The sequence below is a fragment of the Dermacentor andersoni genome, chromosome 4 (genome assembly GCF_023375885.2).
Source record: "Dermacentor andersoni chromosome 4, qqDerAnde1_hic_scaffold, whole genome shotgun sequence".
Taxonomy (NCBI): Eukaryota; Metazoa; Arthropoda; class Arachnida; order Ixodida; family Ixodidae; genus Dermacentor; species Dermacentor andersoni.
This window is the reverse complement of record NC_092817.1, coordinates 49,841,078-49,856,384: the sequence shown is the minus strand read 5'-3', so window position 1 is coordinate 49,856,384 and position 15,307 is coordinate 49,841,078. Positions and strand designations below refer to the sequence as shown.

The 15,307-nt window shown below is 49.0% G+C and overlaps 1 pseudogene; it reads left to right on the top strand.

Moving 5' to 3' along the window:
* Positions 1-841: 841 nt before the first annotated feature.
* On the top strand, positions 842-14,733 carry LOC126537119 (adiponectin receptor protein 1 pseudogene; annotated as a pseudogene).
* The last annotated feature ends 574 nt before the right edge of the window (positions 14,734-15,307 follow it).

Genomic DNA, 15,307 nt, shown 5'->3' with positions numbered 1-15,307 from the left:
TTTAAGTTCCATGCGCCTAGCACCAATGAATGGAACACGAATATGTGATCCATGCATATTGGCTTTTCGCAGTCCTGCCACAGAAAATTTTGATTTTCTTGCTTTTAAAATGTTCGTCTACAAAATTTGTGCTGCTCTTAACTTCATGCGATTCTTGTTTGCGCCTACTGAATCGCCCTAAAGCATAGATGTCGGCAATGCAAGGCGCGGAATAACAACGTTTCAAGGACGTAAGGAACGTGTACACCGACTGATCGACGAGACGCTTAACGTTTTGCTTACGGCATTCTTATACGTATGTTGCTGTATTGTGCCGTTTAACGGCGGCAAAGAAAAAGAGAGAATAGAAAAATAAAGAGAGAATGAAGCCACAGCGATGGCTATCTCGCCTTAGTTTTATTAATTTATCATTACACAAGTTTCGCGTGCATCGATTAGAACAGCTGTACTTCCACCGCACGTCAGTTGAACGCAAACACAGTCACGAAGGTTCAAAATCGTTTCGAAGCACGTCGGAACGGTGGACGACTCTCAGATGACGATCCCTTTCTTCTGACGCTCGCGGAAAAACACGTCGCGCGCATTCGGCGGTGGGGCCTGGTCGGTGACGTCGGCGGCGAGGGCACCTTTGCGTCACCCACGCCCTCTCCTGCTCTCACCTGAGATGCGAGAGGGCTTTCCCCGTCTGTATGCGCGTACACGGGACGACCGTAGCGGCGCTATGCCACTGCTTTCTACGCCATTTCTTCTTGTTTTTATCGAGGGCCGTCGGACCGTCGCCTCCTCTCCTCCTGGCCGCCGCTATAACAAGTAGCGGCCCTGTTTTTTCGTTCAGTGAGAAAAGAAAGCGCAACCGAGACAAGAGCTGTGTTCGTGGCCACGCTGGTGCTCTTCTTTTTTTTAATCCCGCGGTAAAGAACAGGTCCTCTGGACGCGTGACCATATACTTGTTGTGTGAAGGCGGCCAGGATGAAACAGACATCTTCTTCTCCAAGGATCCACCTCTCCTCGGATGGCAGCAAGTTCGTCGAATTCGGCATCGTCCGACAGGGCCGATGCGGTGCGCCCGAGGTTCACCTGCGGTGCCGCATCACGGCCACGTCGCGGCTCTCGCCGCACGACTGCAAGGCCGTGTCCAAGGTCTCTAGCAAGGTCGACGGCGAGCGCTGCTGCCACAACGTCGCGTTCCAGGAGCCGGCGCTCGTGGCCGGACCCGTGGCCGGACCCGTGTCGCGACTGTTCGGGCTCGTCAAGAGCGCCGTGCACCGCGTCAGGTGTCTGAACCGACCGCAGGTGCAGCCCCTGGATGACTCGAAAGTTGAAGACCTGCTTCCAGAGGAAGATGAAGGCGTGCTCTCTGACCTCCCTGAACAGGTTCCGGTGGAAGAGAAAGTGCTCGAGTGGGCGGAAGGCGTGCTTCGAAGCGGCCTTCCTGACATCCAGGTGTACCCTCCGGACAGTGACGGAGGTTCAGACGCGGACGACGAGTGTGACGGTGACGAGGAAGAGGATGGTAGTTCCGGTTTCTTCAGCGACGAGCTGAGCGAGACGGATGCCGATTCGGTCCTCTCTACCAGCGATAAGCAGATTCAGTGCAGCTTGGGCCGCTACACGTTGGGCCAAGCGCAGCGCCAGGAACGGACTAGGCTGAGGCTCGTTTCTCACTCGGAACTGCCGGAGTGGCTGAAGAACAACGAGTACCTCGTGAAGTACCACAGGCCTCCCCTTTACTGCTGGCGCGCGTGTACGCGCTCCATCTTCAGCCTGCACACGGAAAGCGGAAACATCTGGACGCATCTTCTCGGTGCTCTAGGCTTCCTAACACTTGGAGTTCACTTCTACCGTTCCGATGCTCTCAGCCTGGACTGGGCCGGTTGTCTGGCCTTCGGCATCTACTTCGCCGGGGCGGCCTTGTGCCTTACGCTTTCGACAACGTATCACACGTTCAACTGCCACTCGGAGAGCGTGGGGAAGTTCTTCTGCAAGATGGACTATTTCGGAATCACAGTGCTTATTCTCGGCTCCTTCTATCCGTGGCTCTACTTCCAGTTCCTCTGCGAGCCCCTTAAGCGGCTAGTCTATGGTCTCCTGGTGACCGCTTCCGGTCTGCTGACCATGCGCGTCTCCCTGTCGCACAAGTTCGGCGAGGCGCGTTATCGTGCCCTTCGCGCCGGAATCTTCTTCAGCTTCGCCCTGGTGTGCGGCGTCCTCCCGTCGGCGCACTACGGCATCCAGCACGGCTGGAATGACCTCATGTACAGGAGTTCCTTCGTGTACATTCTTCTCATGGTGGCCATATACGTGACCGGCTGTTGCGTCTATGCGAGCCGCGTTCCTGAGCGCTTCTTTCCTGGACGTTGTGACCTGGCCTTCCAGAGCCATCAGATCTTCCACGTACTTGTTCTCATGGGTGCTCTGGCGCACTACTACGGACTGTCCAGGCTCGCCACTCTCAGAATGTCCCAAGGTTCGTGCCCGCTTGGACAGACCGACTCTCTGTTCCGGAGCTTGGCGCTTGTATGAAGCAAGGCCACGACAACCGAAGATGAAACAAGAGTGACCTATATTTGTCAGGTGAGAGCACTGGATACTTCGTAAATAGTCTTTTCTCGTACAGAGAGAGGAAAAAAGAAAGGCAGGCGTATACCACTGTCATGTCATTAAGCGACATATAATTTCTTGAGTTCATTTACAATTAAGTTATATTGACTTGTGTTCCGCCTGAAACATTTCTTGATTGTCTTATGCCTTCTTGTGCCCAGTTATCTAACATTGAAGTCCGAGCATGAAAGCTGCGTTAGAAATAGGAAAACCGAGCGCTTTTGAGTTGTGTCAGTGGGATCGCCATTTTGAAACAGCTTTACGTGATAAAAACTTAACGCTATCAGGAATCGCATGCATTCGAAACAAACCCGTGCCTATTCGCCCTGCGCCAAGGACGGTGATACCAATCGCGATGGAGCGTTTAACCACTATCACGATGGCCTCGAGTGGTCGTCTGCTCAGGGTTCTTTCAGCGGTGTCCGACCTGCGCAAACTAGGGCAGTGGTGGAAAAGTCTGCAATGCCGTCAAAGCTTATTATTAGTGACCCTGATTCCGTGCGCAGCCTCTGCCGGGGCAAGGCCGGCGATTCGTGGCCGAGTGGACTTGACGCTATAGCATTTAACGCGAACCAATGAGGCTCCCAATGAACGATTCTACCGAGGGCCGTCAAAGCCGCGAATGACAACTACAGTAGAGCAATAATGAACAGGCGTCGAATTTGAAAAGTTTTTCCTCACTTGTAAGAGTTGCTCTCCCATGGCCGGCCGCCTTCGGTGATAGTATGCCCCAGTGTTACGGTAGGCTAGCAATTTGCTTTTTTCGAATAGCTCTTACCGTAAGTGCCTTTTGTGAGTACGAGCGCTGATAAGTTGTTTGCCTCGCAGGTTATCAGTAGACTTTCGTCAGGAAGACCCGAACTGCTGGCTGGCCAACGGCTGGCCAAAATCGCGCTGCGTTTCCCGCGGAGTACATCCAACTCGATGACTCGCTCACCGTGTTATTATGCTTCTGAGTACTATGGGTCATGGGCTTGACTCCTGCACGTGGTGACTGCAATTCATAGGGGTCAGAATGCGGATGCGTTCGTGTACACATACTTAGGTACACCTTAAAGAACTCCAGGTGTTTACAATAAGTTCGGTGTCCTACATTATACGGCATCTCTCTCAGCTTCAGTATTACTTTGAAATTTTAAACCTTGTCAATCACGTTTACCGACGGATTAGAGACTTACACAAGAAGTGCGGGCGACCGGTACATACTGTTGGTCGCATTCGCAGCGTCGTTACGCCTCTTGTCATGAACGCCGCTGTTTCTGGCGAAATAGTGCCAGCATATCGAGCCGTTTGCAAGTGATGGTATCACTCTTATGGAAGAACAGATGACCAGCGATGCAAGGTTACAAATTTCACAAAGCAAAAAGAACCGTAATTATCACGTCTTTCAGTGAAAGCCGAGCATGCCAGAAATACTTCACAAGGAGCGCTTTATGCGTGTTGCTCATATATATAGAAGCTTTAGAAATGTGCGACATGGGTGTCCCAACAAACGTGTTAGTCGTGTAGTGAGACACTTCTACAAGAGAGAGAGAGAGAGAGAGAGACAGAGGAAAGGGGAAAAGCAGGGAGGTTAACCAGAGGGGAAGATTCGGTTTGCTACCCTACGCTGGGGAGAGAGGTGAGGGGGAGGTAAAGTGATAACAAAGTAGAGGTAAAGAAAGAAAGGAGCGTAGACATACAATCACACTTCTACAAGGATACGGTAATCCCTACGACGTTCGCTTTCACAATAACTTCGGGGCATAGGTTCTCCTTAAGCTCCAAAAAAGCAAATCGACGCTTATGATCATTTAATTAAGTAAAGTCCAGCTATGGGTGCTTATGCCGTCATCGAGCAAACTCATTAGTTCCATTCATGTGACGAAAGGCGTGGGTATTGCCCGTTTACCTCTGAAATGGCCAAGTGTGCCAGCCGTGTATATTTATTTTTGAGTGCAGCCGAACATCGCGGAAGGTCACAGGCCAGCCAGAAAGCAGGCACGACAGAGGCGCCTACGTTTCGAATTTACTCAAGAATAAATAATTACTAACTTGTCTTCTAACTCACAGTCGTTCGTCTGTTGTCCACCACAACAGTGGCATTCCTGCTGGTGCGTTAACCCAAATGTGCGGCGTCCGCATACCACAATGTGATATGATAGGATCGGAATTGAATGTAACGTTACTATCTGAGTTGAACACGCGAATGAAGGGAGATGTGCTAGCGAGGTATGATTGTATATCACCAATATATATATATATAGGCAAAGTCAAGGCACAGGCAAGAAACGACTGTAGTATAGAGTGCTTGGTTTACGACGGGTTTATTACCGTTGGTGGTGATCGTCACTTGTTGGTGGTGTGGTGTCAAATTAAGCGCTCTCCTGCTTCCCCCCAATTCGCAAGCGCATCGCCTTCAGCTGATATGCTGTAGTCCTAGCGAGAACGAGCATTCAGGAAACGGCACAGCCAGCGTAAATCAGAGAGCCGGTGGGCGACTGACAAGACATCAAGGACTTCGGAAACCGCTATTTTCGAACACTCGTCTCGTAATTTCAAAGCCGCGCAGCCTGCCGCTGTACGTATACAGCATGGCCCTGCACCACGGATAAGAACTGCAGCTTGTCTCGGCGTGTTTTTTTTCCTCGCGCCCTGTCCACTCATAACTCTCGCACTCTCTTCTGCTTTTTCTTTTCATCCTCCATTTTCTTTTCTCTTTTGCTTGTGTTCTTCCACTACGCCTCGAGTGACCCGCTTTCCCGACAAGCCTATAGAGCCACGGACAGGCGCGCACACACACACTCGCGCGCGGCTACGCAGACTTCCTTCCTTCCTTTTATAGCCAAACGCGGAAGCGTGCGTGGCAGCGCAGGCCCCTGCCTCCTTCACGAGCGAAGCGATGCGCCTTCGGGTACGCGCAAGACCGGGTGCGACCTTATACGAGTTCGAAAGAGAAGAGAATAAATGTAGCGTAAAAATCAGGAAAACATTAATACGGCGAACTGCCTGGAATGCGCACGATCCGGACGCATATACTTGTTCCGAACAATGCCTTCGTCCGCTGGTTGGTTCTCAAGGAAGTGAGCATGACTTCACGGTATATGAGGAGGAAAAAATGGAGACACGGTGTTAACAACAAAAAAGAATTAGCCCTTGGTAGTCACGGTTACGTAACGCAAACAGGGAAGACGTGCCCAGAAGCACTCGGAGATAACTCGTTCGTATACGGACGAAAGACGCTAACGAGAGCGTGTCTTGTCTGGTGAATTTCCGTACACTAATTATGCCACACAGCCAATTTTGTCGACTGAAAACGGCAGTCGCGCAACACTGTGGCCTCGACTGATTGATTGATTGATTGATTGATTGATTGATTGATTGATTGATTGATTGATTGATTGATTGATTGATTGATTGATTGATTGATTGATTGATTGATTGATTGATTTTCTTGCGTCTCGCGCCAGCACAAATTCGTCATCGCGGAAGGCAATCAAACCCGCGTCCTGTGCTCTAGCAAACCTCCATGACAGGAAACCTCCATAACAAACCAACATGCTCCAATATCGTACTCACTGCTTGTAATCTTAAACAACTCAAGAAGTCATCGTTACAGGATCTGTACCACGAACTGCCGTTGTCAGCGTTTCATTTGTCCTTGCAATGTAAACACATAACTGACTGAAACGAGCGTGAAGAAGGTCGCCGAGGGCATGTGCATGAGAGGCACAAGGCCAGCGCGGCTAGTAAGGGCACCCGGCGAGGAGGTTCAACTCTGCAAGCTTGGCAGTGTGCAACTTAGCCAGCGTTTATCCGACCGTCATGCGATTGTGCCACACGTATAAACACAGTCGACCAGCGGCCTCAAGCAGCGAGTCTGTGCTAGCTGACGGTGTCGAGGGAGGCCTGCTTTGCTCGCAACGGTGCCCTTTTCCTGCTTTTGTTTCCTGCTTCTGAAAAACCACTTAGTGTCGCGCGAACTTCTAGCCGTTGCCACCCCGCACCAAGCCCTGCGCATCTGTCTGAGTCGGCCTAGCGTGATAAAGCCGGCTGCCTTGAGCAACGAAGGTCTCCAGCAAGTGAGAACGCTCCGAAGGGCAGTGGCCACTGTATAGATGCTCTCCGCTTCCAGGTCAAGCGACGCTTTGCCTCAATTTGCCTTTCACTCCTTATTGTTACGTATTTTAGTAGATTTTGACGGGCCCACTCTAATTAGGGTCTTGCAGGCTGCGTCACGCGTTCCGAAAAACTTATGTAGGCGGCAAGTTCAATACAATTCTTCTTTTCCATCGTCAACCTTCTACAGTCCTTCCAATGTTTCATTTCTAGTCTCAAGGCAGTGGGTACTGTGTGTATTCCACCGAAATGTATTCTGCGTGATTAAAATCAGATGAGTAAACAACAGTGAGGATGATTACTGCGACACATCAAGAAAGGTGGGCGCGGATGAAAACAAGGATTTGTCGTTCGTGCAGTTTGTTGTTTTTTATTTATTTAATATAAAATTTAAAGTAATATCCGAAGAAGCTTTACTTCGGGGCGAGTTTACTAACTGGTCACAACAGGGGATTGGTAAGGAAAACATTTGCAGCTTCGGAATGTGGACGTGGCGTTCTGTCTTCCAGTTAACAAAGGTGACTTCGTGTTTCCGAAACAACTGCTGAGATGCTAAAGAAACGTGCTACGTCGAGCTAGATTGTTAATCAAATCTCCGCACTGACAGAGCTAATAAAGGCACTCCATCAAATAAGTATGTTTGACACGACCTAAAGGTGGCGGAAACTTCAAATACCGGTGCGCACGGCAGCCTTCAGGCTTCCAGTTCTGGTTGTGACGTCGCAGCCTGTAGTAGCCATTGCCCAAGGCTACTTAATTCGAAAAAATAATTAAATTCTATTAAAAAGACACACACAATAAAAACACACAAAGAATTCAACCGAGTAAGTTTCCAAGTTTAAAAAATGTGAAATTATGCAAGAATACCACAACGTCTCTGGTGTCACCCGCTACTCAGATTCAATCGAAGACTGTGAGCCATGCTTAGAGTTTCCAGCAGGATAAACTTGTTTCGATTTTTATTCTTTAGGAAAAGCCACTTTCATCCTCTTGGCTTCTAGCGCGAAGTGAACACGGACACAGAAAGGAGCAGACAGGACGAGCGCTCGTCCTGTCTGCTCCTTTCTGTGTCCGTGTTCACTTCGCGCTAGAAGCCAAGATTATGTTACCGTACCAACTCGCCCAACTGTCTATCCTTTTGCATTCGACTTTCATCCGCCATTATACGCCATTTTGCTCCGCAGCTATAAACGCTGAGAAAGCTTCGCAGAAGTCGTCTACCAACCTAGCCTGCTTTAGTGCGTCTCTTTAACGCCTGGTCGCTGCTCTTTACCGCGCTATATTTGCCGACTCCTCGTTAGTTTTCGCGTTTAATTTCTATGACTTTCTTGAGCGGTATACGTGGAATACCCATTTGATAGCTCTCCTTGCTTTCTGGCGTTCTGCGTTTACCACCTTGAGCCTGAAATGCTACGTATTTTGCTTAAAACGGTAGCCAGGACTTTTACATTGATTTGAACCGCGCCTCACAGCATGTCCTGCGTATGAGTAATTACTGAGGCTATAGCGAAGGTGGCTAAACCCTAACGTTACGAGCCGTAGCCGCCCCCGCCTCCCCCTCCCATCTTGCCCTTCTCTAAATCGCGAAGCAGAACAACGGCTAGTTATGTGAAACTCGTAGTTTTCCTGTGTGTTATCGCTATATAGATTGGACGGCCAGCTGCAGACTGCTGCTCCTTCAAGTGTGAGCAGGTGGTTGCTATAAATGAACCGAGTAAGAAGTTTGCGTTGACCTCGCATCGCCTCGGACAGCCTCGCATCGGTTGACCTCGCATCGCCTCGGCTTTATATATTTTCGTTTCTTTCGAACGTCGAGTTTCTGCTGTCAGCGTCCTTATTCTATTTCTAGAACCATGCAAAGTTCAAGGAAGTGCGCTTTTTTTTTTATGCCAATGGCACGGCGTTAGTGTTACACGGTTGACGGCCTGAACTCTGCCTTTCCCGTGGACGCAAACGGAACGCGTGTCTGCCTCCTCGATTGTTTACCTGGCGGTGAAACGCGGGAATGACCGCGACGTCGGCTGCTACCTGGCAGAGTGCCCGGTCTGGTCATGGGAGGTACAGCGCGGTAGCCGAAGTGACGTCATTGCTGACGGAAGAGCCGTCCTTGAAGAATTCCCCGGCTTTAACGTTCCCAGAACTCTGTTCTCTCGCTCTCTCCGGCTCTCTGTCTCTCTCTCTCTGGACCTCTCTCTCTCTCTATGTGTGTTTTCGTGTACTATCTGCTTCTTATGTAACGCTCAAGCACACCGGTCCGGAATCGATGCTGTCAAGGGCGACGTCATACGCCCTGCTTTGAATTCGAAAACGATAAGGTGAACAGGGCAGTATGCGCGAAAATGCTATTTTTGGAGCTCAAGGTGAAAAGAAAGAGAAAAACACGTCTTTTAGGAGATTGAATGCACCGATGCTTTTTGATGAGGGCTTCAGACATCGCTGAGTAAATCAGAACTGGTGCTCTTTCCGGCCTCTGTCGGTTTATGTTTAAGATTAGCAGTTTAAGGCTAGCGCAGTGTTCCTGTCACCATTTTCACATCCATTTGTATCTATCAGGAATACGAAGGTTATCGCAAGTTTAACCTCGTATATAATTAATTATGCAGTTGGATGGGAAAAAAATGCAGTTAATCTTGCCTATGTCCTTCCTCAGTTTCAATGTCTGCTGGCCTCATCAAGTGCTACGAGATGTCGAGGCCTCGAGTGCCCATATTGCATGCATGCATACGTGCATACATATTAGCGTTTAATTATGTTTATACCGGATTCAGGAGAATGTCCTTCGATAGTCTCGAAAATTTTGTTTCGTTTATTCGTCTCGCTTCAAAGAAAATTGGATTCTCGAGAGAAACTCTGCATGTCATCGCATTACGTGCTTTGCTGACATTCTTAAATATTTCCTGTTGAGTGTCCGCATCATCCGATAAACTTTCTCTACGAAAGCTAGCGAACGAATTTTCGCGAGGGTCGCGTTGTGGAGAGATGCGACACGCGGTGTGGCCGGCGAGTACAGCCTCATGGAGCGATGGTATATACGGGCGCGTTTGGTTAACTCCAACACATAGATGGCACAAGGCCTTTGCGCTTTGAGCCAAGACGGCATGATGCGAGCGGCGGGCTTCGCACCGAGCTTGGTGGTAAAATCAGCCCGCTCATGTGCCGTCGCTCAGTTCGAATCGCTCAGACTTCTCACACTGGAGGGTGTACCGATTTCGAATCACGATGGCGATGAGGACGGTGATTACGGTGCGGCAGCGGCGTGTTTGAATTGCCGATTTAGCGGGGATGCTGCTACTTCGTTGGAAGGTCTTGGGTGCGGACGAGCAATCTACCGAAAGCTGGGCTCGCAGCGAGGGCGTAATTACCCGGAAAAACTCGAGCCCGTCGGAAATCGATCCGGAGCAAATGCACTGCGGCTCCCCGCCACTCTGGTGCATCGCTTATGCTGTAATTTATATCGCAGTTGTCGCTACATTAACTCGCCGTAAAATTCTATAAGTTGCTCAAGCGGGCGCAGCGAGGTTCTCATTAACTGGCTTTTTCCTCTCTGCACGCACGTGGTGCTCTCTCTCTCTCTCTCTCTCTCTCTCTCTCTCTCTATATATATATATATATATATATATATATATATATATATATATATATATATATATATATATATATATATATATATATAAATCACCACCCTATCTTCAGAGCACTGCAGGACGAATACACGTATTCATAAAGGTGAACGAGTCACGTTTTATGGTAGTTGCGTTGGCAGGGAACTTCATTCACATGGATCCTCATCTTCATGGAGGACCACTCACGATATTTACTTGAAAATAATTTATTTGGAGTGCAATGACGATTACCCAATTACAGCGAAACTGCAAACAGGTGTCAAACCGAATTTGACGCCCAAATATTTACTTCACTTCGTCTTTATTATCTGCCGTATAGTTTTCTACGTCATACCCGCACTGCGCCGGTATTCATAGTGGATGTTGCGGCAATCCGCGGCCCACGTGCAGCGCGCGGGAGGCACTGTAGCTTCAAGAAAATATTACTTTGACATTCAGCAAAACAGTTGGTATAGATGTCGGCAGCAACAGAAACTGATTAGGGAATCAGTGGAACGTACGGGTCGGTGACCTTTTTTTTCTTTTTTTTCGCAATTGCAATGTTTCTGACGTGGGCCGCGCGCACTCGCAGTGACCTCAAACACGTATATACCGGATGCGACACCAAAACAGACTGGACTTCCGGTCTGTCACCGCTCTCCACTTTCGCCGGCACTTCGGACTCGCCATAACGCGCAGACTCCACGGTTTGCCGCGTATAACGGCACCCCGCGACGTGTGCCACACTCGCGTGCTTCGGTCGCATTAATGCGCGAACGGTGCCAAATTATGCAACGTAACGCGACTCTTATCTATCTCGGACGCGACATCAGTTCGGGAGTCCCGGCCGCTGAAATTTTTATATTTAGGTCTCCGCTACCACCGAGGCGCATCCCCGCAGCTCGCGCCCTTCGTCGTCGCCGCCAACGCGTGCACGCGCAAGCAAATGAGGCCGGAAGAGAAGCACTGCCGCGGTTACACAACGCTTGCGTCATCGTCAGGGCGTGTGTGAAATTCCCGTATCGGTGGGGGAGGCCACCCGAACCTCCAGGAAACGGAGCTACTCGAATTTGAGTGTCGTCGCTCCGCGTAGCCGGCTCGCTCGAGGCTGGCCCGTACGAGGCGTATATACGGCGACCCACAAGGAAATGTGCGCGACTGCGGCGTTTTAGGAGGAAGCGAAGCAGGAAGGAAGTCGCGTCGACACTCTCACTCCCGAGAGCTGCGTGTTGTGTACGACGGCGCGTGCGACATGTGTACACGCCAAGCGTCGCCTCTCCTGTGCGGCGCGGTGTGCGGGTAGAAAGAAAAGAAATAAAGAGTCAAGCGTGGAGAGAGAAAATATATATGATGGGGTATCGTGTTCAACAACAACGTCGTTATGTCATTAGAGATTCTCGAGGAAACGATTTTTTACGGCTGCGAATAGAAAATGTTGCCGATCTAGAGATAATATACATGGTGTATACCTGCTCGTGGACGAGGGCGGAGGCTGAAAGTGTAAAACGAACACGGATGGAAGATGAAAAACAATATGTAACGACGACCGACAGGGTCCCCATTTCTGACGGGAGAGAATTCAATTACTTGTCAGGAATAATCTGTGATCGCCATGAACGTGGGTGGAAAACAAAAATGATTGGTGAGAAAGACGCGCAGGCCCAGTGCATAAGCATGAACGCAGAATGCAGCATGGACCTATAGTTCCGTATCATGCGCTCTATGTTACCAAGCCCCTAAATCGCACAAGCTATCAATGCACAGAATACTCGAATTGTTAAAAAAAAAAAAAAAAACGTTATGGGCTGCTTGTTCTCAAACGCTCACCCAGCACATAGAGTGGAAGTCTTCAGCGATAGAAACGTGAGCACAACCGGACTGTCCAGCAACGCGGAAAACGTTGGCGCGGATTGTTTAAGCGGTGTGGCTGGCGGAGGCGTACTGAATAGCGCCACCATGCGTGCACGACTTGGAATGGTAGCACGTCGCATTGGACGGGCGAAAGTTAGTTACAATACATTCGTCACATATACAACGCTCTGCAACCTTACGCGCGCCCAGGCTGGCACCTGTCTTTAGCGAGTATTATGTCATCGAATCCACTCTGAAGTACATAACGCCGATGGTTGTCACACATTGCCAGATTTGCTTAGGGCAAATACCATTTGGCTCGCTTAATTTTTTTTTTATAGTCGAACACTTCGATACCGAGCTTTAATGCCGAAATATAAGATGTGAAGCTAACCCGGCAGTGCATTCATTCTTAGAGACAGTTAACAGCAAGAATAACATAGGGATAGAATCCAAACAGGGTCTTTGTCTGTATTTGTTTCGAAGTATTCTATTGGCGATGTTACGCGTCTTCGATGAACAATTCCAACTAACTAGACTGACTTGCTGCCTTGTTACGGAAACAACTTGAATCCGAAATAGAGCAACATTCATTGTGTCACTGCCGATGACCTGCGGTAGTGATCCTTCATTGCCTGGAGATCAATATAACATATTTATACAGTTTCACTGTCTTTATAGACCTTGCCGACTGCGGTGTGCTGCCATAGAGTTGTTACTTCCTTCTTCTATATGTAGATTAAAGGTACCCTGCAGGTAATACTAAATTGAAAGTGTATTGCCCTAAATCCATAAACTGTGATCATACGTTACCGGTAATAAGCTCTGTAACAGTCTATCAGCTCGTGTGTGTCCACAGATTTTTCTACATAACGGCGAAGTGCATTTCTGCAAGCAATTCCTCAAAGTGAATTATGCCCTGGGAGCCTTTATAGCCCGGATATCAAACTTTAGATAGATTGATTCACGAGGTTTAACGTCGCAAAAGTGCACATTGCGCTCTGAGGAACGTCGTCGAGCACCTCGGGTTATGCATGACCACCTTGCTGTTCTTTGACGTGCACCCAAAGTACGTTAAACAAGCGTTTCTGCATTTCTATCCCCTTTTCCCCTCTCCCTCTACAAATGCCGCTGCCGCGGTCAGTAATCGAACTCTCGACCTCGCGCTCATCAGCACAACGCAATAGCCATTGATCCACCACGGCATGCCAACCTTTAGAAACGTGACTGTGTATGTGTTCGTCTAAACGTGGTCTATAGTGCCTAGGTCAAATAATCATACTTCCACAGTGCAAATCCGCATCTTTTATTCCAGTTTGGCTTGCCACATGGCGCTCAGTATCCGTTTTTTTTTAATCTCTTTCCAGACTTGGACCTCCTGGCTTCCCGTCCCGACTGGCTAGCGAGGCGAGGTCGCCTCCGATGTAGCGTCGCAGATCGCACGTCTTCTAACACCACAGCAACGTGCGCGGCATCGAAGAGCCCCGAGAGGCGATAGGTTTTCGCAACCAACCTGTCCGGAACTGCGATGGCCAGTGTTGAAAGCGCGGCGCTGCATCACCCCCCACCCGTCGGTCACGGGTCACAGCGACTGCAAGACCAAGGAGGCGACCGAGGAATTCGACGGCACACCCGAAGGCGTTCCTCACGTTCGACCACGAATTCTCACAAGACTGAGAAGAAGGAGAACGTCCCGTATGCGCAACTATGCGCGAGAGCGTAACGCATGGGTGCAACTCAAGACCGGCCGGGCAATGTAATATCACGTGATTGCGTTGAAATAAGGCGCGAAGAGCAGCGTTCCTATAAGACCCTTCGCTGTCGCAACCATCGGGCCGCGAGTGGTGTTCAAACACGCAGCTGTAACATCGCTCGTGACGACATCGTGAGCTGCGACGTGTGCAGACGTCATATATACACGCATGCCCCCCCCCCCCCATAAAAAAAAAATGAAGGGCGCGTGCGTGTGGGTGCACACGGCGAGCTGCTGGTGTGAAATGCCCAGCCTGTGGGAGCGCTTCCCCGCAGCGACCGAGAAAGTCAGAAGACTCGTCATTTCATTCGCTTGACAACACCGCTGTACAAGGGATCCTCATTTTAACCACTGCCAACGGACACACCAAAACATGTACCATGCAGTTCGCTCCTACCAGCCATTCACGCTCAGCGGTGTGTGCCAAGTGTTCCAGTCAATATGCCATCTGCCGAAATTACGTCTTGTATATATAGTCCTGTGAATCATCCCGTGTGAACAGCGTTCAATCTCACCCCATTTACTCTCTTTTTATTACCCCCATATCTCTTTACACCCCGTGCAGGACAGCCAACCGTTCTCGCTGACTTCCCTGCCTTTCCTCTCCTTTCTCTCTCTCACTCTCCACATTGATTTTCAATAACCGAAATGTGTATATAAGCGAGCATACGGCATTGTCTATACAATGTCATCAATTGTAGAGCATAATAAATTAACAAAACCTTTTGCCACATACTCTGGCCTAGGTAGACATTGTAGATATACACTACTTACTCTTTTACTCGCTGCCCCGAGTGGCGCTCAATAAAAAGTTTTTCCGAGTAAAAATGGAGTTTATTATTCTGCATTGTGCACACACCACATCTTTTCTTTCAAGCTTTCCACATTCGAACGTTCTTTCTTGGCTCCTGAAAGCACACACAGGTTTATGGAAGAATTACGACGAAACCCTTAAGGAAGTAATTTTCCCGCTAATATATCTGAAGGGAGATGTCAAGCCCAAGTGCTGTGTTATTTCCTACCAATATGAAAACACAATAAACATGGAAACTGAAGCTAATATCAGAAAACCCTATGGGTAATTCTTTATTACTTTTATTCGTTAAATTTTTTGTCGCCTTCCGGCACGCATGTTGAAATTGAAAAGAGAAGTTACCGTGAAGCGCTTAAATAAATGCATTGGAACCGTACACGCACTGTCTATGAAGCATGGTGATTACCTGCCGGCCAGGCAAGATGGCAAAGAAATGTTTGCTTCAATAAATAAGTTCTCATGACTATATTTGCTGTGTCACTGAATAACTCAGCAAAAAAAGCAAGGCAAGCATAATAGAGGTAGTAAGAATGGGCGCGCTGTCCTGTGTATGAGCTATTTTGCAAGATGACAGCAACAGTAGAAAAG